Source organism: Oryctolagus cuniculus, chromosome 10 (genome assembly GCF_051225735.1).
Source record: "Oryctolagus cuniculus isolate XC-2025 breed Fujian yellow rabbit chromosome 10, ASM5122573v1, whole genome shotgun sequence".
In the NCBI taxonomy this organism is placed as follows: domain Eukaryota; kingdom Metazoa; phylum Chordata; class Mammalia; order Lagomorpha; family Leporidae; genus Oryctolagus; species Oryctolagus cuniculus.
The window spans coordinates 68,583,387-68,607,264 of NC_142876.1; the positions used below are offsets into that span (position 1 = coordinate 68,583,387).

The 23,878-nt window shown below is 41.3% G+C and overlaps 1 long non-coding RNA gene across 2 annotated transcripts in view; it reads right to left on the minus strand.

Moving 5' to 3' along the window:
• Positions 1-23,878, minus strand: part of LOC149123805 (uncharacterized) — an 80,879-nt gene that overhangs the window by 26,453 nt on the left and 30,548 nt on the right. The window contains exons 2-3 of one of the 2 annotated variants that reach the window (XR_016214156.1): positions 8,486-8,605; positions 7,871-7,946 (exon numbers count right to left, since the gene is read on the minus strand). This is a non-coding gene — a long non-coding RNA (uncharacterized LOC149123805). Of the gene's footprint in view, positions 1-472; positions 6,780-7,870; positions 7,947-8,485; positions 8,606-23,878 lie in introns of those variants that run through there. The other variant, XR_016214157.1, reaches the window with a different exon arrangement.

Sequence of the window (23,878 nt, forward strand, 5' to 3'; positions counted from 1 at the left end):
GCACACCTGTCTCAGGGCATCTCCAATGGAGCAGAAGGGTGAGATATCCTTGAGCATTGACCAAGAAGCCCCCCACTCTCACAGCTGCTCCCCTCACTCCTATCCAGACACATTTTGCCTTCATTTTTTTGAATATAAATATCTTAAAGCTTAGGCTTCTTAATGGCTGGTTTTCCTACATTCCTGTAACTTTCAGACATTGGAACTTTTAGACACTCCTCTTCATCCTTCTCCCTACTTCACCATCCTTGACACCAGGATATACTCCCTCACCAGTGACTCTAGAGATTTTTCTATGTGGGAGTGACTTTGCAGGTAGCCATGTAGAGAGCAGGGGCAGCATCAGGAAAGAGGTGTTAAAACTGGATGTGCAGAGGAAGATAGGGGTCTACCTTGGAGGGCAGGCTGCTGGGGACAACTGAGGAGGGCCCATGCTGACCCCAGTTATCCAGCTGTCAGTTGAGCTGCCCACCTTTGGAGACACTTGTAGCTCCTGGTGTAGAGCTGTGGTTCACACGTGGTCCAGCGTTTCTGTGGAATTCCTGCTGGGCAGTAGGTTGAAACCTATAGTACTGTGCATGTGCACTGAAGGTCAGCCCACCACGCTTTCTTCTCAGGAGAACTCATGAAATAAGCTTGATTGATGGGTTCATTGCTTCATTCCAATGCTTCATTTCATTTATTCAGTCCCTGGGCAATCATTTATTCAATTCTTCCATAGATGAGATGATAGGAACATAATAATAAGACAAAGTCCTTATTCTTCCTTGAAAAACCAACAATGCAACAGGAGAGAAAGTAAATGAGCAATAATGATGGAGTGGGGTGCCACTCTGAGGTGTCACAGAATGTGAAGTGTAGAAGGGGAGAGGCTGGACTCAGATTGGAGACTCAGAAGAGGATTCCCAATGGTGGTTTTCTGGACAAACCCCTGCAAACTCCTGTCCTGAAGTTGGACCTTTCTTCTAGTAACTCTCAGGGAGTTCCTGCTTTCCTACACATCCACTACCGACATGAAATAGAGCTGTACTCTTGTGGACTGGGATTGGCACATTCCCCAAGCTCATACATTGAAACACTGCTCTCTCACGTGATAGTGTAGGAGGCAAGGCCTTTGAAGATGATTAGAAGTGGATTAAGTCATGTGAACAGTCTCAGATGGGGACAGTGTCCTCTTATGTGTCCAGAAAGAGCTTGATTTGCTCTGCTCCCTGCCATGTGAGGACACAGTGAGAGGGCCATCATCTATACCCTCAGGGACAGACCACACCTGCCAGGCATGCACCCTAAGCTCAACTTCCAGTCTTTGGAACCATGAGAAACACTTGCTGCTTTTAAGCTTCCCAGTCTATGCCAATTTGGTATAGTAGCCTAATCAGACTGAGACCATTGCCTTGGAAAATGGCGCTTGCTGAAGTTGGACAATAGCCCATGATCATGGTGTACTGGAATATTTAGAAGCCAGTTCACCAAAGGGGTACTTGTGGCCCCACGGGTGTACAACATGGAGAGCTGAATGAGAAGATTCAAACCTCTCCTCATAATCACGTCTGTCTTCAAGAACAGGAAGGGTGAAGCTCTGTGTGCCTCACCTTCACACCAATGAGAGACAGCAGTGCACAACGGCTTCACTTCAGTTTCACACCATGCAGCACAGGCTACAAACACATACCCACAACTCACTGACTGTGTGATTTGCAAATAACTGACCCTCACCAAAAGACCAACAGATAGACATAAAATCTCACGATATGAGCCTAGGAAAACAAGAACGCAGAGGAGCTGAGACTCCTAATAGGAGCCATACTTGAAGGGAAAAGTAATTGTTAACTTTCATTTATGTTAGCTTTTATATATTCCATATAAAATGTACAGTGTTCAAAATATATAAATAACAGAATATTTGCCAATTTATAAGTACAGAATGCTGAGAAATATTTCACTGGTAGTGGTTTTTGCATGAAAAATGCTTGTAGCCTATTGATTCAGAAGGAAAGGACTCATCTCAAGTAGGCAGCCTGTTTACAGAGATCAGTCCTCTTGACCTTGTCTAACTGGCTTCAGCTTGCCTCTCCCAGACACCAGACACACTGTTCTGTGCATCTTAAAACTGCAGCCCACCAGTGATGGAACGTGGAAACAGAATCAATGTCTTCAGTGAACTGTGAAAGTCTGGAAGAAGTCTTCACATTTTTTAGCTGAAATCTCACACAGGTATGGATGACAAAAAAACTTCTACACCTCCCTGGACGTGGCCAGCCCCTGTCCACCACGAGGACAGGTAGTCTGCTCACCTTGTGCTAGGAGGTGTTGCCAAGCTCTGTGATGTTTTTATGCAATCCTGTCTTTGGTTTGGCTCCAGGAGGACTGCAGTTTAAAGTCTTACCTTGTTCTGGATGGAAACCACATAAAACTCTCACGTTCTATATTGTTTCCATGCTAGACCATGAACTCAGTGGCTCTGATCCAACCCAAACCTCCGCCCTGATTTCCCCAATCTTTGGCTGACATTTGCAAACCTCAAAGAAACTTCCAACAAAGCTGGCTTGAATCTAAAGTCTCTTTACTAATATGGACACAGCCCTGTTTTAAAACTAGCACGCCCAGAATAGGCCGCACAGGAAACCCCTGGCTACTGTCCAGTTAAGTTATGGATAAAATTTTGCATCATTTGTTAAATAAAAAGAAAGATGTTATTTGGATAATCCAATATGTAAGCTCAATAGAACTGTGAGGATTTTGCCAATTGCTTTTGAGGGTGCAGTAGCTCATCATTGTAATTCCAGCTATATATTCTGATGGCCACACAAAGACTAATAACTGAAATATTTCCACAAAGTTTCTTTTAGAGCTTAGTACCACAACTTGCTAGCTACTCTCCCTCATTTTCTATAGAAAAGACCATGATCCTCTTTTTAAATAAATACTCTAATACTTTCTACAATTGCATTTGCAAAGAAGATATGCATGCATGCAAAGTTCTAAATGGGAGTCTATCTGCCCACAACTACCTGTGACAACGTTTGCATCCTGACATTGCGGAGTTAACACTGCCTGGGGAAAAAAGCTGGCTTTCGGATGAATGCTTGTATTGTGGTACAGTAGAAAAGCACCATGTATATTGCACTCTATAAATGTAATACAGGAAATTAACATGAAGACATTTGCAAAGTGAAAGTTTATGTATCTTTGTCTCACAAAGGGTCACAAGACATGATTCCATGCCTTGCCCGCCAGGCAAGGATGCTCTGTAAATCCATACAATGTCTCCTCATCAGTCCTGGGAGGGTGGGAGCTGTACACACGCCTGCACATGTGGTGTAGGAAGGGCTCTGTTTGTTTTCCTTCCCTAGTGTGTATTATAGCACCCAGTGCCCATAAGCAGGCGATGGCCATGGTCAGACCTCGGCCAAATTCAGAGACAGAGCTGCAGGAAAGCACATGCTGCTGCCGCTGCCGCCCTAGGCTGAACCTGATAGAAAAAGTGGGAGGGACCCAGCCAAGGCTTCTTGTGCAGGAGCAGGCGTCCTGTTACATCGGTGCTACCTGCAGTTGGTTTAGGCTCCAGGATGGATGTGCTTGAATGAGACAAACAGAAAGAAATGATATGGAGATAAGTTTAGATAGTGAGGGCCACTAGGGCATCAGACCAAAGGTAATAAATCTGACCATGTGCCTGTGCAAGAGAAACAGAAAGGGGAGCGGCAAGATTACTCTAAGTGTATTACACGCTAAGAGCATACATCTTCTAAACTCAGGTTTAGAAACCAGTGTGGCAGGGAGCACACGTCTTAAAATATCCACATTGTTTATATAAATACCATCTTTTTTTCACTGCACATTGCATCAACTTCTGCTATGGCTTGAGTATGTCCATCAAAACTTCATGTGTTGGAAACGTAATCTCTAAATTCATGTGTTGGTTGTGTTGGAAGTGGAGGCTGCCCTGCAGGAGTTGGCCAGGGTTAAATGAGACCAGGAAGGTAAGGCCTGTACCATGGCATTAGTGGGTTTATAGGAGGAGGAAGAGAGACCTAGGCTTGCAGGCTCTTGTGAGCTCTCCCCATGGGTGCCCTCCCCCATCAATGCAGCTGGGGTTCCTCTTCAGGTGCTGGTGCCATGCTCTTGGACTTACCAGTCCCCAGAACTGTAGGAAGTAAATCTCCACTCTTCATAAGTTATCCAGTCCAGATATCCTGTTACAGCAGCAGTAAACAGACTAAAGACACCTCCTATCTCCCTCGGCAGTGTAGAAAGTAGAGACACCAGGCTCTTCCGTGTGAAGCTCTCATGGGACCTTTGTCATCATCAAGGCCCTTTTCTGTTTTGAATCTGAATTTCTGATCCACAAGCCAGGCAGCAAACGCAAATGCTGTTACCCAAGTATACTAAGAGATCAACAATTGGAATTTAACTTGGTGAATTCACAGCCTGACATCAGTATCTTCACTAGTTTAACAACCGTGGTTGTTGGTCAAATCTCAGACTCCATTAACTGCCATGTGAAGCCTTAGTTTACATCTATCAGATAAAGAATATGCTGCCAATTAGATCTGTAGGAGCCACCAGTTCAAAATGCACCATAATTTCCATGATTTCAGAGGTTTGAAATTGAAAAAACACAGAACTCAGAATTGATAAAATTGTGTTGCTTGTTGTGTGTCTACTGGGCAACACTTACTATAGAGTTTTTCCCTTTATTAGTGGAAAATACTACCCGATCAGATAGGAAACTCTGCCGGGAACTGTTCTTCTGCAGGACTGATTGCAAGGAAGTCAGACACTTCCTCCATGGCTCCATTTCAGAAAGATGTCGGCCTCTTACATGTGCAGTGCTTACAACCAAGTGTGTAAGCAAATATGAGGGGACATCAGGAGTCCATGGACATGGAATTAAAGATAAGTTGAGGGGCAGGCATTGGGAAACAGCAGGTTAAGCTGCCACTTGGACAATTGCATTCCATATCAGAATACCAATTGAAATCCTGGCACCTCTGCTTCTGATTCCACTTCCAGCTAATGCATTTTGGAAGGGTCAAGTGCTTAGACCCTGCCATCCACATGGGAAACCTGGATGGAGTTCCAGGGTTTTTGTTTCATTCATCCTGACTCAGCCTGGGCTGTTGTGAGCATTTGGGCAGTGAACCAACAGGTGGAAGATCTCTCTCTCTCTCTCACTCTCTCTCTCTCTCTCCCTCTCTCTCCTCCCCCCTCCACCCCGCCGTGTGTGTGTGTGTGTGTGTGTGAGTGTCTCCCTTTCTTTTTCTCTCTGTTGTTCTGCCTTTCAAGTAGATGAAAATAAATACACATTCTTTTTGAAAAAGTGAGTTGGGGCAGGCATTCAGTCTATCAGTTAAGATGCGCACGTCCCACATCTGAGTGCTCAGGTTCAACTCCCACCTGTAGCTCCTGAATCAAGCTTTCTGCTAATGCAGACCTGGGAGGTGGTGGTGAAGCTCAGGTGCTTGAATTCCTGCCTCCCACCTGGGTGACCTGGATTGCATTCCCAGACAAAGCCCTTGTAGGCATTTGAAGAGTTAACCAGGAAATAGGGTTTTTCTCTTTGCTTCTTAAATAATTACAGATTCTTTTGAAAGCTTGTTTTGGCACAAAAATGTTTTGAAATTCATGCATAATTTCTTCATAATATGCATTTTGAAGACCTCTTAAAGAAGACAATATGAAGATGGTACAACTTTTCAAAATAACAGGCATTTAAATTCCAATTCTGGACACTGTATAACACATGTTGTCAAAGAATCCCCATTGAGTCCTTCTTTGTTTACAAATACTTTTCCTAGGGCCTGAGCTGTGGCATAACAGATAAAGCCACCACCTGCAGTGCCAGCATCCCATGTGGGCGCCAGTTCAAGTCCTGACTGCTCCACTTCTAATCCAGCTCCTGGCTGATACGCCTGGGAAAGCAGTAGAATGTGGCCCAAATCCTTGGGCCTTGAACCCACATGGGAGACCTGGAAGAAGCTCCAGGCTCCTGGCTTCAGATTGGCCCAGCTTCAGCTGTTCCAACCACTGGGGAGTGAACCAGTGGATGGAAGCTCGCTCTCGCTCTCGCTCTCTCTCTCTCTTCCTCTCTCTCTCTATCTGTATCTCCACTTCTGTAACTCTGCTTTTCAGATAAATAAGTAAATCTTAAAAAGAAAAAAGAAAAACATATTTCCCGTGTTTATCTTCCTTATGCATATATTGGCTAGCTCATTTCTTAAAAAATAATAGTGTGGGGGTGTATACAGCAGAAACCAGATGCTGATGACAGACATTGAAGTAAGAAAGATTTTAAACATAGATTGCTAATCACCTGCACTTTCTCAGAAAGAATCTTAGCCATCTCGCTCTACAGATAGTGCCCGGAGGAAGTTTGTTTTGACTGTACTTGGTTACTATTTTTGTCCTGAAACCCACTTCCTAATGTAATCAGGAAACCATTGAAAACAAGAAAACTTTGTCTGGAGACTGAGCCAGGCAGTCTTGGGGCAGACTGGAGTATGCCGGGTTCACCATGTCCAGCACAGTTCTTCCTGAAGATTTAATACTGCCTTTTGCCACAATACCTGTTGTGCCTTCCTATCTTCAAATCACAAAGAATTGTCCAGCTATCCAAAGAAAGGGAATACGTTTCTTTACTCCACTTCTCTCTATTGGAACTGCTTTTCTCGCACATACAGATACTAGTACCGTTTAATTTTTTTTGAAATTAAATTTCTTTTTTTAACTTTTATTTAATGAATATAAATTTCCAAAGTACAGCTTATGGATTACAAGGGCTCCCCCCCATAACTTCCCTCCCACCCACAACCCTCCCTTTCCCGCTCCCTCTCCCCTTCCATTCACATCAAGATTCATTTTCAATTCTCTTTATATACAGATCAGTTTAGCATATATTCAGTAAAGATTTCAACAGTTTGCACCCACATAGAAACACAAAGTGAAAAATACTGTTTGAGTACTCGTTATAGCATTAAATCACAATGTACAATACATTAAGGACAGAGATCCTACATGAGGAGTAAGTGCACAGTGACTCCTGTTGTTGACTTAACAAATTGGCACTCTTGTTTATGGCATCAGTAATCACCCTAGGCTCTTGTCATGAGTAGCCAAGGCTATGGAAGCCTTTTGAGTTCACCGACTCTGATCATATTTAGACAAGGTCGTAGTCAAAGTGGAAGTTCTCTCCTCCCTTCAGAGAAAGGTACCTCCTTCTTTGATGACCTGTTCTTTCCACTGGGATCTCACTCACGGAGATCTTTCATTTAGGTCATTTTTTTTTTTTTTTCCAGAGTGTCTTGGCTTTCCATGCCTGAAATACTCTCATGGGCTTTTCAGCCAGATCCGCATGCCTTAAGGGCTGGAAATTAAATTTCTTCATTAAAGTCTTCTTAAAAATCTTAAAGCTAGAAATATTTTCTGGAAAATACCACTGGTTGTTGCCTTTGCCAGTCTTACAGAAAGGCACTTTGTTGAAAAGCTATTTACATTATTTTGAGTAGTAAAGTAATCTGTAAGCTACAAGTCATATAAACGTAGAGCACTGTGGCTACCTCCTCCCTGTGGTCAGGGAGTGGTTACAATAGCTCTCCTGCTTCAGAATCCTGAGGAATGATAGCTTCATTTAGATGACTTCATCTGCTGTTTTAACTTACTCAGTGACAGTGACATTGCAGAGTGGGGAGCTTACAGAGACTGTCTGTCCATAAAGGTCATTCATCCAGCAGTTAGCCTGAGCACTGGTATCTTTTTTTCTCAGTCAACTTTACTCTTTCTGTCTCTCCTTGCAATACTCGTGTGCATCACTGGTTGTCCATCTTACCTTTGTCTTACACTTTGCAGTTCCCATTTTCTCATACATTACCTCAGTAGAAATGCACAAGTCTTTGTTGAGTGATTGACCAAGACTTTCAAGGCGTAAGACTTATTTTGTATTCATCCTTAGGGAAAGAGGTAGGAGGGGTTCATTAGTTCTCTTTCCTGTTTATCTTCAAGTTTAGCACTAAAAGTCATAGGCTTAAATTATATATGTGAATATATATATATATATAACACCTTATGAAATCTTCAAATAAATGGTGTTTGATCCAAGAAAATTTCTATTTGTGCTTAATGAAAGTATGAAAGAACTGCTGACAGTTTTGAACTTTCAAGAACTTAAGTACAAGGGTACTTCAAAGAGTTTGTGGAATAATGGTATTACAAATAGGCTTATTTTGGTACAAAAAGTTTTTTTTTGAAAGCAATGCATAGTTGTATGTTGGGAAGAAACCTTATATTGTTCTCAAGGACTCTTCTAAAGAGAGAAGGAAGTGTAGTACTTTGAATAGAATGAGCAGCTGAACAGGCAGAGCTTTCTTTGTTTTTACTTGAAAGGCAGGGGGACACATACACACACACACACACAGAGAGAGAGAGAGAGAGAGAGAGAGAGAGAGAGAGAGAGACTGTGCATTTACTGATTCATTCCCCCAAATACCTGCAACAGCCAGGGCTGAGCCAGAAGCCAGAAGCCAGAAGCCGGAAGCCAGGGATTCTGTCCATGTGGATGAACGTGGGCCATCATCTGCTGCTTTCCAAGGTACACGTTAGCATGGAGCTGGATTAGAAGCAGAGACACAGAGTTGGGACTCAATCCCAGGCACCCTGATAGAGGATGCATGCATGTTAAGTAGTGGCTTAACCACTGCACCACAATACTTCTACCCCAGAACTTCCTAATGATGCCAGATGCTGCAACCTACAGGATTTTTGTTGTTGTTGCTGTTTTGGCTAATCTGCTGCTGCTACAAGATTCTTCCAGACTTATTTTGACCCAATGTAGAGCTGGCTACTTTTTCATAGTCAAATATTATGGATACCTAACAGAAAAGTAGCAAAAGTCCGAAGCCCTGAACAGATAAACAGAAAGAGCTTTCCAAGAGAGTTCAACTGTATTACTATCTTCAGTGTTTACTTCTCAAGTACAAGGATACTTCAGAAAGTTTATGGAAAATGGAATTAATAGACAATCATTTTAGTGAAAAATACATACATACACAGTCTTTTCATATCATGCATTTTTGACAATTGAAAACCTCTCCTATTACTATTATTACCCATGAAAGAAATGGCAGAGGGGCTGGCCTTATGGTGCAGTAGGGTTAGGACACCACTTCTGTAGCTGGCATTCCATGTCAGAGCATTTGTTTGAGTCTCAGCTACTCTGATTCCAATCTAGTTCCCCAGTGATGTGTCTTGGGCCCCAGTCTCTGAAAGGGCTACATTTGCTTTCAAGCTACAATCATTTGTATTTGTACAATAATGTGCCTGGGGAGACACCAGAGTACAATACAAGTGCTTGGGCCCCTGCCACCCACTTGGGAAACCAGAATGGAGCTCCTGGCTTCTGGTTTCACCCTGGCTCAGACCCAGTTGTTGCAGCCATTTGGGGACTGAAACAACAGATTAAAGATCTTCGTCTCTCCCTCTTTCTCTGTCACTCTGCCTTTCAAATAAACAAAATCTTTTTTTAAGAGGTATGGAGCTGCATTGTGTACAATTGATTAAGCTGCCACCTGCAAAACTGGGGGTAAGTGCCAGTTTGAGTCCTGCTCCTCCCTCTCTGATCCTCCATGCTAATCAACCAGGAAAGCAGAAGACGGTCCAAAGTGTTTGGGCTTCTGCCACCCACATGGTGATCCTGGTGGAGTTTCGGCTCCTGGCTTCGGTCTGGCCTAGCTCTGGCTGTTGCAGCCATTAAGGGAGTGAACCCAGTGGATGAAGGATCTCTGTCTCTTTCTCTCTGTAATTTGGTCTTTCAATTAAATAAATCTTTAAACATCAAAAGAGGTATTATAAAGATTTACTTCCTTCTTTTGAGTGACACATAAAATCTATCAATCTCATCCTAAGCCTGGCCAGATACATACAGATTCTTAATTATCTGTCCACCTTTCTGTCTCAGTAGCTGACAGTACCAGCATCAAATGGGCTGATTCAGTTAGGGCATGATGTATCTGCCAACGCATGAGCAATGTATTTCTCACATGAATGACTGTAGCTTGGAAACAAATGAGCCTGGGGCACAAGACAGAGTGGTCGGACAGGCAAGGGGTGGGAGAGAGAGAATGGGAAAGTACAGTTCAGCAGGACCTCGCCACTGGAAGCCAGCACCAAAAACTCCATCACTGGAGTCAAAGGCGGGTGTGAAATAGATCTTTCCATTCAATCATCAGAAATAAGGCCTAACAAGGCACTACCCCTGGAGTTACCATACACCAGGTGAAATTGCTCCTACAATATAAATCATTAATAATTTTTGAAAAAAACGTGTACTTTCACTTATAAAGTTGAAGAAAGGGGAATATAGGCAGATTTTATGTCACACATGTATTATAACAAAATTTAAAATAAAAGTGCTAAGGAAATCCCAGAGGAGAAGCAATGAAGAGGTGCATGTGATGAAAGCAGCAATAAAGATAAGACACTGATGGACAATTTGCCAGGCAGCATCTATGCGTCTTTTTTACAGGACAGCTTTGGATAGGTAAAGAATAACAACAATTTGGGTTTAATGCACAAAGCCATATATGTTAGCTGAGTTGAGTAGGAGGTGGAACTGAGATTTTCCTGTGACAGCCAAGGAGTCTGGCGAGAACGTGGCTCCAAAGGCAGAACCAAGGGGAAAAGAGAAAGCCACTTCAGTAAGTGCACAGAGGAGTCGGTGTTGTGGCTTTACGGGTAAAGCTGCCTCCTGCAATGCTGGTATCCCATAGGGGCATTGGTTTGAGTCCCAGTTGCTCCACTTCCCACCCAGTTCACTGCTAATGTGTCTGGGAAAGCAGTGGAGGATGGCCCAAGTGCTTGGACCCCTGCACCTGTGTGGGAGACCCTAATGAAACGCCTGGCTCCTGGCTTCAGCATGGCCCAGCTCTGGCTGTAGAGGCCATTTGGGGAGTGAACCAGTGGAGGGAAGACCCGTCCCTCTTCCTGCCTCTCCCTCTCTCTGTAACTCTGACTTTCCAATCAATCAGTAAATAAATAAATAAATAAATAAATAAATCTTTAAAAAAAAGAAGCTCATGGAAAAATGGAATTGAAATATCAGTTTATTTGGGTACAAAATATTTTTGCTCTTTTTCTTATTCATAATACAGTGTTTCCATGAATTTTAAAGACATTTTATATGCAGAGATCTCAAAAAAATTTTGTACCAAAATAAACTTATTTTAATTCCAATTCTCATGAATTTTTGAAGCAATCTTGGAGTTATGAACAGAACCATAATATTCTTATGAAACAATTTAAGTTCACCATGATCAGATGTTAAGGGATGATCTAGTTTTCCAAGTTGTGTCTTATAAAGCAGTGGTTTAAAGCTGGTGATAGCAATCAAACCCTTTATTCTAAAGAAGTCTTGCATAAATGCTTAAAACCCATTGAATCAGCAAAAGCTGCTGTCCTCTTTGAGTCATGGACAGACTTTTAATGCACCCCAAGATAACTCAATAGTAGGTCCTAACTCAATAACCAAGCTCAGTCTACCAACAAATTCCTAAAAGCTGTTTCTTTTAAGGTTAACAAAAATGACTGGATACCTTTAAGACTAAAAGTAAGCAAATACCCCCTTTGCAATTGAAAAAAAAATCAATAAAACTCTCATAGAATATTTAATGCTAAGTAATAAAACTTCCTGGTGTGCTTACCAAGATAAAATGGGCAACTGAATGAGCTGAATAGTCATGCAAATTTGGTGACCTGAAGGTAATAAAATGTTGGTGAGTGTATAACAAAATGATATAATTTATACCATCATTGACTCTGAAAGCCTAATTAACAACATAAACCTAAAACTTAATCTTCCTCAAAAATGCTTTTTTTGTTGTCTTCTGTGAATAATTTCATCCCAAAACCTTTTTAATTTTTTTATTGTGTTTGTGAATAGAAATTATAAAAATTTGAATGTTAAACAGTTTAAATTCATTAAAACACAAGTTGAAAACTTAGAAAGTATTTCAGAACACAGTGTTATTTGGCTCTACTGAAAGTGGTCTTGCTGATCCTCCCAGAGATGGTACCTATCAAACTTGTGATGGTCAAGTGACCAAAAGGACAGTTTCTGAATTCAGAAACCAGGGAGTTTGAATTGAACTTCTGCAGCTAATTTTGTGATAGATACATGTCCACAGGTCCAAATATTGGGATAAAGTTAGTAGAGATACTGACTTACATCAATATTAATACGCAAGAGTACTGAAAAAACTTGTGGGAAAATGAAATCGAAAGAAAAGTTTATTTTGGTGCAAAAAATCCAAAATTCACATTTTTTAAAAGATTTATTTTTTTTGAAAGACAGAGTTATAGAGAGAGGTAGAGCCAGAGAGAGAGAAAGGTATTCCATCGCTGGTTCATTCTCCAAATGACAGTAATGGCCAGAGCTGAGCTGGTCCAAAGCCAGGAGCCAGGATCTTCTTCTTTTGAACCCATGTGGGTTCAGGAGCCCAAGGGCTTGAGCCATCTTCTACTGCTTTCCCAGGCCATAGCAGAGGGCTGGATTAGAAGTGGAACAGCCGGGAATTGAACCAGCACCCATATGGGATGCTGGCACTGCAGGCCAGACCTTTAACCTGCTGTGCCACACAGCTTCCTGTTGATGCAGACCTCAGTATGCAACAGTGATGGCTCAGATAATTGGGTTTCTGCCACCCAAAAGGGAGACCTGGATTGAGCTCCCAGCTCCCAGCCTTAGCCTGGCCCCGCCCTGTCAATTACACACATTTGACAAGGGTATCAGCAGGTGGGTGCTGTCTTGTTCCTGCCCTCCTCTGCACGCCTCCTCTGGTCTCTCAAGTAAAAATAAAATGAAATAAAATAATTGACTTTTTGAAAAGTGATTTACAAACGAGACTGCATTTATGCTTTCTTGGGTATTATACCAGTCTTAGGCGGGTAGAATCTTCCTAGATCATCCAGGCACCGAGGAATCTCCAGCTGAATGAGCATAACCAAGGCTGGCCTTGCCCTGTCTCTCCCGGAAGAACTGCCCCAACAACCCAAATTCCTGAGCAATAATGAACGTTACTGTTTTCACCTGCTAATCTTTGGCGTGATTTTTTGGCAACATTATTACAGCTATAGATAAAAAATTGTTGGATAAATTTCTATTTGATGTGTGATTATGTTCTTTATGAAACCGTTTTCTCATATGCCCCATTAATTATCCACCTCATTGTTTTTTTCCATCTATTCTTTTGAAAAATATCCATTAATTTGAAAAGCAAGAGTGACCGAGAGGAAGAGACAGGAACAGCGAGATCTTCCATCTACAGCTTCACTTCCCGAATGCAGCAACAGCCAGAGCTGGGCCAGGCAGAAGCCAGGAGCCAGGAACTCTATCCTGAGCCTCCTTTGTGGGTGGCAGGAACTCAAGTACTCGAGGTACCACCTGCTGCTTCCCGACACATTCTTTTTTATGTCAACATCGTTCTTTTTCTTCTTTTTACTTTATTTGCTAATATTTTAAGGATTTGGTATTAACAGCTATTAATTAGTGACTATCAATAATTATTATCATTATTATCAATGTTAATAACAATATTGTATCGTTATAATAATATTATAAAATATGTAATTATTGCAATGGCATTTGTGCAATTTTATCAATTATTACCATACATTATTAATGTATTAACTTAATGATTGATCAATGGGTGTTTATTAATGAGTGCTAATTAATGGGTAATAAATTTCAAGAAGTGGGTATTAAATTCTCCCGCCCCCCCCTTTTTTTTTTTAGCATCAAGGACGTTATACTTTTCTTACTAGATATATCAGTGTGATGTCAGATAATAAATTAAATTTTTCTTGAATTCCTGAGAAAATCCTACTTATTTACATGAATGAATCTTTGAGTTCACTCTGGAATTCTGTGATTTTTTAAAATATGAATTTAGTCTTTAGATTTCTGTGTTATCATTGCCATTTTTAAAAGGCTTATTTTATTTATTTAAAATGCAGAGTGACAGAGAAACAAGGAGTTATAGAGCCAAAAAAAATCTTTCATCCACTGGTTTACTCTCCAAATGGCTCTCAAGCTTGGAGCTGGAACAGGCAGAGCCTCGGAGTCAGGAACTCCATCTTGGTCTCCCACCTGGGAGGCAAGGAGCCAAGGACTTGGGCCATCTTCTGCTGCCTTCCCAGGTGCATCAGCAGGAAGCTAGACTGGTAATGAGATAGCCGGGACTCAAACCAACACTCTGATATGGGATGCTGCATCACAAGTAGTGGCTTAACCTGCTGCACCACAGCTCTGACCACATACTGTCATACTTTAATGCACATTTTAAGAGTTACATAAAATGTATGTGAGACAATGCCTTTGTTCTTAGGATTAGGAAATATTCTTGAAGTATTCAGGGTTAAAGAGAGAAAAATCATCAGAAGAAGCAACTCTTCCAAGACAACGAATCATAATTATACTACCTTAAGTGGAATAAACACAAATATATTTCCAGACATAATAGTATCTCACTAAATATAAATGATTGTTATCAATGTTAAAAAGTTAATTATCATACATCTTTTATATACTTGCTTATAATCTATAAAGTTTCTTGCTAGAATTTTGGCAGTTGGGACTATAATTTTTAAGAAGTAGTAAAGTAAGAGATTGACACAGCAAGAAGGCATTGCTCTATTGTCTCTTGCTAGTACAAGATTTGGGGTGATCAAGGCAGCTTGGAGAACCAGGTGGCAGGCTGGGATGCTGCCTTGCTTTTTGGTGCAATCCACTAACGTGAGTCATTTTATGCTCTCAAATGAGCGGCAGATTAAAAGAACACCAAAAGGGCAGGTGTTGTAGCACAGCTGGCTAAGCCAAGGCTTGGGGCACCTACATTCATATATCCGGGTGTTGGTTTGGGCCCTGGCACCTCCAGTTTTGATCCTAAATCTCAGGGATATCCGAAAGATCAGAAAGAATCAGTGAGACTGGAAGCGCCTTGAAATGAAAAAATGTAATTGGTAGAGCAGTGCTGTAGCAGATCTAGAAGCTGTGAATGCAAAACCATGCCCATGCATGGCTAAGGCTTTCTTCATTATATGTTTCCCTCCCAGTACTTTAACTGATGCTTTCTAGCAGTGGACACAGGTCCTCTCTCAGCCCTCATTCCCCATCACTTTGCAAATGTCCTATGCCTCCTCACCCCCTGCTAATAAGCCAACTGTAATAGCACAATGACCCTGAAGGCTGCGTGGACTAGCTTCCTAGGGGTATTTGTGTTAGGAGAAGACAGGAAGCCTCGTGATGGAAGAATGCACTCCTAGCTGTGGCATTTCCGATATTATCAAGCAGGAGGAAGATCTGTTTTTGAGAAGAGCACGCGTTCCCGTCGGCTCCATCCACCTGGTGGCCAGATGCTCTGCCTTCATCTGACACTGACCCTGTCCTTGTTCCCACATATCATTGCCTTCAGTTAAGTCCCCAACTGAAAGCAAATCCAGGAACCAGCTACGTCTGCAAGCTGGCATGGCCTAAAAGGAGTCTGTGTCCTCTGGCCCTCGGATATTTTTAGACCAAAATATCTAAAAGCCAATTGCAGCAGCACCAAGAAACTCACCGTGGCCATTTCTTCTTATTTATTAAAAAAAAAAGGATAAAATAATTGCAGACCAAGATAAACTAAGGCATTTTCCTTCAGCGATACCTATTATGTTAAGCAAATGTCACCTAAAATAATCCTTCTTCAATTCCAGGCACGAGGAAAGGATTTATACTCAGTGGTGATTCAGAATTGGAGAATAAATATAAACATGTGTCACTGGCACAGAGGACAAGGCTGCAGAACTGCTGTGGTTACCGAAGAATATTTCTCCCTTCAAGCTACTCTGTTCATGAATCCTTTGCTTAAAAAAAAAGTGTAAGAGATCATTTTCAACTGAGGGCTCACATCAAAAAATGTAACTAACAAACTACCAGAGGTACCAACAATCTGGGGGCATTTAGGTTTATTAGTTGTGATTATTGTGGTAAGAACAGGTTATAGAAAATACACAGTATTAAGATGTAAATTAATAATCTTACATTCTATTAACACTGCTTGAGATGTTATGTCTCTGTTATTGCCATAGCAAATAACAATGGAAGAAACATTTATTTCTGGAAGCTTTTCTGCCAACTTCCAGAACGATAAATAAAGTGGGTTATGGAATAAAAATAATCCTAAGTTCTAACGCCTAGGTCCACAGTGTGAGCATTTGGGTAAATAACGGTGGGATTTACTGAAATCTAAGTAGGAAAGATGGTGAGAAAACAGATTAGGGAGTGGTGTGGAGGAGCAAGTAAGACTGTTAGGGATGCATTTAGTTGGAGCTGCCCATAGGAAATTCAAAACAAGAGATCAAGTCCACAGTTGATTATACAAATTTAGGACTGGAAATTTAGGCAAAAGATCTTAACTGTAGGAGTCATATGTAAAATAAATAGTAATGAAGTCACAGATAATGACAAGGAACCATGGGAAAGAAGTAGGCTTTCATTTCACACACAGTTGTCCCTCAGTAGCTAAGAGAGGAGTTCTAGGATCCAGTATCTGCATGTAACCTGTGCTTTACACCCCATATAAATGAAATCATCTCTACATTACTTATAATTCCTAATGCAATGTAAATGCAAACACTTGGTATACCCATTGTTTAGGGAATAATGACAAAGAAAAAAGTCTGTACGTGCTCAGTATAGATGCGATTTTTCCCACCATGTTTGATATATCTATCTATCTATACACACACACACACACACACACCCCACCACCACCACCACTGGTATGGTGGCTGACTCTATACAAATGAGAGATCTTCAATATGTTCATGGAAAATATGTATTATGAAAAAACTCTGCATGGATTTCAGATATGTTTTACACCACAATAAACTTATAATTCCATTTTCTATGAGCTTTTGGAAGTACCCTCACATAGCATACAGTGAAGAAGCAATCAAATCTATTTTGCTTGCAGGGAGTTCCCAACCATTTTCAAATCATGGGATTCATGGATCAGTTGGTGTCCAAGGGACATCCAAGGAACAATCTTCGATGAAAGATTAAAGTTTTATCCTCCGCCTGTGGTGCCGGCTCACCGGGTTCTAGTCCCGGTCAGGGTGCCGGATTCTGTCCCGGTCGCTCCTCTTCCTGTCCAGCTCTCTGCTGTGTCCCGGGAGGGCAGTGGAGGATGGCCCAAGTGCTTGGGCCCTGCACCCCATGGGAGACCAGGAGAAGCACCTGGCTCCTGGCTTCGGATCAGCGCAGTGCATCGGCCGCAGCGGCCGTTGTGGGGTGAACCAATGGAAAAGGAAGACCTTTCTCTCTGTCTCTCTCTCTCTCACTGCCCACTCTGCCTGTCAAAAAAAAAAAAAAAAAAGATTAAAGTTTACTGAAAGAGTTATTTGCCAATGTGTGATCAGGTTTAATAACAAGGAATGGCAAAGCACCTAGGACCTTGCAAATTCTATTATCCTGGGCATGAAGGAGCAGCAACAAAAGGAAGAGGTTATCAGAGCCAGGGAGCCCTGTAGCTGTAGAGAGCATGCTGCAAAGGTGGCGCATGCCTCAGTGTGTGAGAGCTGCTACTACCCAGATTCAGCCATGCTCCTTCCCTTCCATGCCTCATATTGACCAAACCCAGTGGAAGCCAATGCACAAGTCATTGCTGAGATGGTCCTAGAAACCAGCACCTGGGCACAAGGCAGGAATAGTAGCAGTGGAAGGGAAGTTGGAAAATGTTCAGCACATGTTGTTAACGTAAGTAGTTACAAAAGACCCATGTAGGTAGTCACAGTCCACTTTTGGATACCACTAACCCAGCACTTATACATCATTAAGATTTTGTCCTTTAAATAGTAAACTTTTCAAACTGTAGTAGACTGGTCTAGTTCAGTTTTGCCTGTATTTATCTGTATCTGTAAAGTAGTATTTGTACTAGACCATTAATATTCATTGCATTTCTCACTTTGTTTTATACATTGAAAATAGGAAGGTGAATATTGTGGATACGAAGCATATGACTTACAATTCCATGCTATTGAAATAAAATTAGATAAGCTGATTGGATGCTAACTTTATGTTTCAAGCAGAAGGTCAATATGAAGGAAAATGATAAGATTAAAGAATTTTCAAGAGTTGAAAAGTATAATCTGGGCCAGTGCTGTGACATAGCATGTGAAGCCACTGTCTGTAGACCTGGCATCCCATATGGGCACCAATTTGAGCCCCAGCTGCTTCACTTCTCATCCAGTTCCCTGCTAATATGCCTGGGAAAGCAGTAGAAGATGGCTCAAGTACTTGGACCCCTACCTCCATGTGGGAGACCCAGAAGTTTCTAGTTCCTGACTCCTGGCTTCAGATTGGCCCAACTCCAGCCGTTGCTGCCATTTGGGGAGTGAACCAATGGATGGAAGATCTCTCTCTCTCTCTAACTCTGCCTTTCCAATAAATAAGTAAATCTTTTTTAAAAAGTGTAATTAAGGATTTTGGAATAATTTTGAGCTTTCACAAAGTAAATTCATTCTCTATATTATTTGAGCTTTATAAACTTTTTATATGAAATTCAATATAAATTTGTCCTCTAATTGTGAGAGATTTGAAAATTATTGACTTTTTGAAATTCTTTCTAGATATCTTTACTTATAAATGAATACAAGGAATTTTCCCAAAAATCTTGGAACACATCTATTATTTAAACTGGACTTCAATTGTTTGCTCCAAAATAAACATATCTTTTGACTCTATTTTTTTTCTCTGAAGGAGCCTCATTTATATCAAGAACAAAAGAATTTTCTGCAATAACATAAAAGTATCTATTCTGTACCTTATGGTAGCCATCAGCCACATATGGTACCATACCTTCACTATTTCACTGCAGTTCTCATTCTTTGTTTTATAAAATGATTGGAAAAGTGGAAATATAAACAAGAATATTATGGGTATGAAGCATATATCTTATAATTCCACATACAGTAACATACTGGAATGTGACTCATGCAAGTGAGATACTGGATTATTGACACTACTTTATGTTTATTAATTTAAACTTAATAGTTACAGGTAGAAATAGCTACCTTATTGAACAATGGGAGGATCTAGGCATTTTGGGAAAGTATTCTACATATGATGGTATGACATATTCAATTTTATGCCTATGCAGACACACATTTAGTAGATGAGACAAAAAATTGAGGTACTTGTTATTGATACTTGTAGACATCTTTAATGTTATAGTCATCCAGCAAAAAGGAACTCAAACTATACGCCCAGAGTTGGGATAAATAAGCTACCAAATGAACCCATTCCCAATTCCAATGTGCTCCCCATATGACAACCTGAGCAAATGCTTATCTTGGGTTAAATGGAATACAGTATTCCCTGTCAGTTCCGTGTGGTGTGATGAATGTGAGGAGGGGGAAAACAGGGGGGTGAGGAATCTTTGGTTGTGACTCAGGGGGATCACACTTTGGTTGACCACAATGGCTCTGTTGACATCTGCTAGAGCAGCATAAGGAATATCCTGGCCCCTCTCTAGACTCAAACTCATCCCACTTTGAACTACAGGTTACACTGTCAACCCAGATTGCCATTGGGACTTTGTTCCTCCTGGAAAAGGACAAACTTTCCAAGGCCCTAAGTCATTTTTTATACACTCCTGTGTTTCCCCTATCAAATCCTCATGCATCTTGGAAAAATAATAAGCAATAAATACACAGATAATTGAACAATACTTGGCATAGTGCCTCCTATATTCCAGTTGTAATATTCATCTCATTCCACATCTAGGACATGTAGCACCATCCCTGTTTGCAGATGAGGAATGGGAAGCAGAGGGGTCAAGCATTTGCTCAAGTACAGCAGTTGAGCCCTGTCTGCACTTCCCACACGGCCTCTCACATTCACTGCCACCAGGAAAGCACCAAAGACCTGCCTGTTGATCAGGGTCTCTTCAGGGTGAGTCATTTCATGTGCAGCTTGGAAAAAGCAAAGGGCCATTTTCTTGTCTGTCCATCCCTGGGTTCCTCACAGTCTCTGTTTTTTGCGACAACATGTCCTCATACATTCTCATAGTCAGGGGCTGGAGATCCTTGGAGAATATCAAGTACAGTGTGAAATTGCTTGATGAAAGCCCAGGAAGCCATGAGGTCTCCCACTAGATAGACTCACAGGGACCTGCCAGCCTCTTGGTTCCCTACCTCTACCCAAGGTGTTGTTCCTACTCTGCCGTCTTCATCACAAGCTTGTTAAAAAGCTTGTGATTCCATGAGTGTTTACTAGTCCTACTGTAACATGCAGTATTTTCTTTAACTTTAAATCTGAAATACACTTAAGTAGCTGTCTGTGGCCTTTAGGGAAGTGAGGTTTAGGTAGCTTCATTAGTTGTATTGTCCTAGCTCACTATAAGAAAAATCTCAATGTTTTTATAGCAAAAAGTTAACGATGATCAAGTCAATACTGCTCAGGTCCTCTGCTGAGCACTGCATATGTTATCTAATATAAAATTCATCCCAGCTTCACTACTGAAGGTGTGGGGAAAAAGGCACACTAATCCACTGTTGGTGGGAATGCAACTGGTAAAGCCACTATAGAAGTCAGTCTGGAGATTCCTCAGAAACCTGAAGATAACCCTACTATACAACTCAGCCATCCCACTCCTTGGAATTTACCCAAAGGAAATTAAATTGGCAAATAAAAGAGCTGTCTGCACCTCAATGTTTATTGCAGCTCAATTCATAATAGCTAAGACATGGAATCAACCTAAATGCCCATCAACAGAAGACTGGATAAAGAAATTATGGGATATGTACTCTATAGAATACTATACAGCAGTAAAAAAAAACAAAAACAAAAACAAAACAAAAGAAAAAAACAATGAAATCCGGTCATTTGCAACAAAATGGAGGAATCTGGAACACATCATGCTGAGTGAAATAAGCCAGACCCAGAGGGACAAATATCGTATGTTCTCCCTGATCGGTGACAACTAATTGAGCACCTAAAAGGAAACCTGTTGAAGTGAAATGGACACTATGAGAAACAATGACTTGACCAGCCATTGTCCTGTCAAGGAACAACTTACTATTTTATTCCTTTTAGCGTTTTTTTTTTTCTACTTAATTCCATTGGTTGAACTCTTTGTTAACACACAATTATTCTTAGTCATTTAAATTTAACTGAAAAGTGATCCTTGTTAAATATAAGAGTGGGAATAAGAGAGGGAGGAGATGTACAGTTCCGCACATGCTCACTTGGACTTACTCCTAATGGAAGAGCTAGAAATGTGCCAGGGGATTCCAATTCAATCCCATCAAGGTGGCATGGACCAATGCCATCTTACTTATTAAAGTGATCAGTTTCAGTTCATAATTGATCAAAAAGATGGGATTAAGTGTCAAAGGGATTACATAAATAAGACCAGTGTCTGCAAATAATTGATATAATTAAAAAGGAGAGAATGATCCTACATGGGAAGCAGGAAACACAGCAGACTCACAGAAAGGCAAAAGCCCTAAACAGCACTCTGGCCTCAGAATCAGCCCTTAAGGCATTCAGATCTGGCTAAAAAGCCCATGAGAGTTTCGCAGGCATGGAAAGCCAAGACACTGTGGCAAAAAAAAAAAAAAAAAAAAAAAAATCTAAATGAAAGATCTCTGTGAGTGAGATCCCAGCAGAAAGAACAGGCCATCAAAGCAGGCAGTGCTTTTCTCTGAAGGCAGGAGAGAACTTCCACTTTGAATATGGCCTTGTCTAAATAAGATCGGAGTTGGTGAACTCAAGAGGCTTCCATAGCCTTGGCAGCTCATGACAAGAGCCTCAGGTGATTACTGACATCATAAATAAGAGTGTCCATTGTTAAATCAACAACGGGAGTCACTGTGCACCTGCTCCCCATGTAGGACCTCTGCCCTTAATGTGTTATACTATGAGAATTAATGGTAAAACTACTACTCAAGCAGTACTCTATACTTTGTCTTTGTGGGTGCAGTCTGTTGAAATCTTTACTTAGTATATACTAAGTTGATCTTCTGTTTATAAAGATAATTGAAAATGAATCATGATGAAGAATGGGATGGGAGAGGGAGTGGGAGATGGGATGGTTGTGGGTGGGAGGGAGGTTATGGGGCGAAAAGTTGCTATAATTCAAAAGTTGTACTTTGGAAATTCATATTTATTAAATAAAAGTTGAAAATAAAAAAAGAAAAAAGATTAATTAATTTGAAAGACAGAGTTGGAGAAGTGGGAGGAGAGGGAGAGAAAGAGAGGGAGAGGGAGAGAGGGAGAGGGAGAGAGGCAGAGGGAGAGGGAGATCTTACATCCACTGATTCACTCTCCAAATGGCTGCAAAGACCAGGACTGGGCCAGGCTGAAGTCAGGAACTTCTTCCAGGTTTCCCCATGAGTGAAAGGGGCCTAAACACATGGGCCATCTTCTGCCACTTTCCAAGGCACATTAGCAGGGAGCTAGTTCTTTGGAAACGGAGCCACTGAGACCCAAAAGCACTCACATGGGATGCTGGCAGCTTAACTCACTGTGCCACAATGTTGACCTCCTCAAATAATTCTTAAGGTAGTCACAGCAGAATCCCAAAGACCTGTACCTAGTAATAGTTCTTGAATTACTTTGAGACAAAAGTTAAGATGAAAATAACCATCTCTTTTTATCAATAATATTGCAAAGAAGAAATAAGGATACCTTATTCCCTGTATATATTTAAAATTATGTTAAAATGATGGTTTAGGATGATATTAGTTGGTGTTGTATGAAGTAATTACAACGAAGAATACAAGAAGACCTCAAAGGGTCTCTGACATGAAGCCAAATCCTCTTCTGGCCAGTTCTGACCCTGTGTCTCAGAGCAAGAGGCCATGAGAGCCTTAGCATTGCCAGGTCCACCTGGAGTCCTGCGGTTCAGAGTCCTAGGATTGCTCCCAGTTCTCAAGTTCTTTCCCAGTGGAACAGCCTTGGAAGGGAGGAAAACAAATCATACTTTAAATGTTAGTCTTTTGAATCCTTCTGCCCCAAACGCCAAAGAGGCAAGCACATAATTTAAAAAAAAACAAAATACTTGGCCTTGTGTTACTGTTCTGTCAAATATCAGACATGACCAATATTTAATATCGATTCTATGATTTTCTCCAGAGGAGTGTATCATGGTTAGCCAGGTACATACTCACAATGCTATAAATTAATCTTGTTGACTATTATATTAAATTCTGGGGAATTGATGACTGTTTTTCTGAAAGCAAAGAAATTTTCTCATATGAAAATTTTCTAAACTCAAGCCAGATTGTCATGGTTCATGTGTCAAGCAGTTACATCCAACAGGGCAAGGCTCAAACAGCCTGCAATGCCTCAGACAGACCACGCCATCTGTAACTTTGATGTGGCCAGGGGATGGTGGACATTGGCATGGTGGTCAAGGGAAAGGCCCTGTGCAGTGCAGTATAAAAACCTAAATTTCTCTTTTGCCATCTCCAGAATGATTAGCTGATTCATGCCTGTAAGAAGTCCAGTAGGTTAGAGGAACCACAAAGACTTTTTTTAAAAAGATCTATTCATTTACTTCAAAGGTAGATCAACAGAGGGAGAGGGAACAACAGAAAGAGAGAGAATTCTTCCATCAGCTGGTTCACTCCCCAAATGTCTGTAACAGCCACGTCAGGGCCAGGCCAAGCCAGGAGCCAGGAACTCCATTCTGGTCTCCTATATGGGCAGTAAGTGTGAAGGCTCTTGGGCCATGCTCCACTGCCCTCCCAGGTGCACCAACCACACCAAGAAACTGGATCAGAAGTGGAGCAACCAGGATTCGAACCAGGGCCAGCATTCTGACATGGGATGCTGGTATCACAA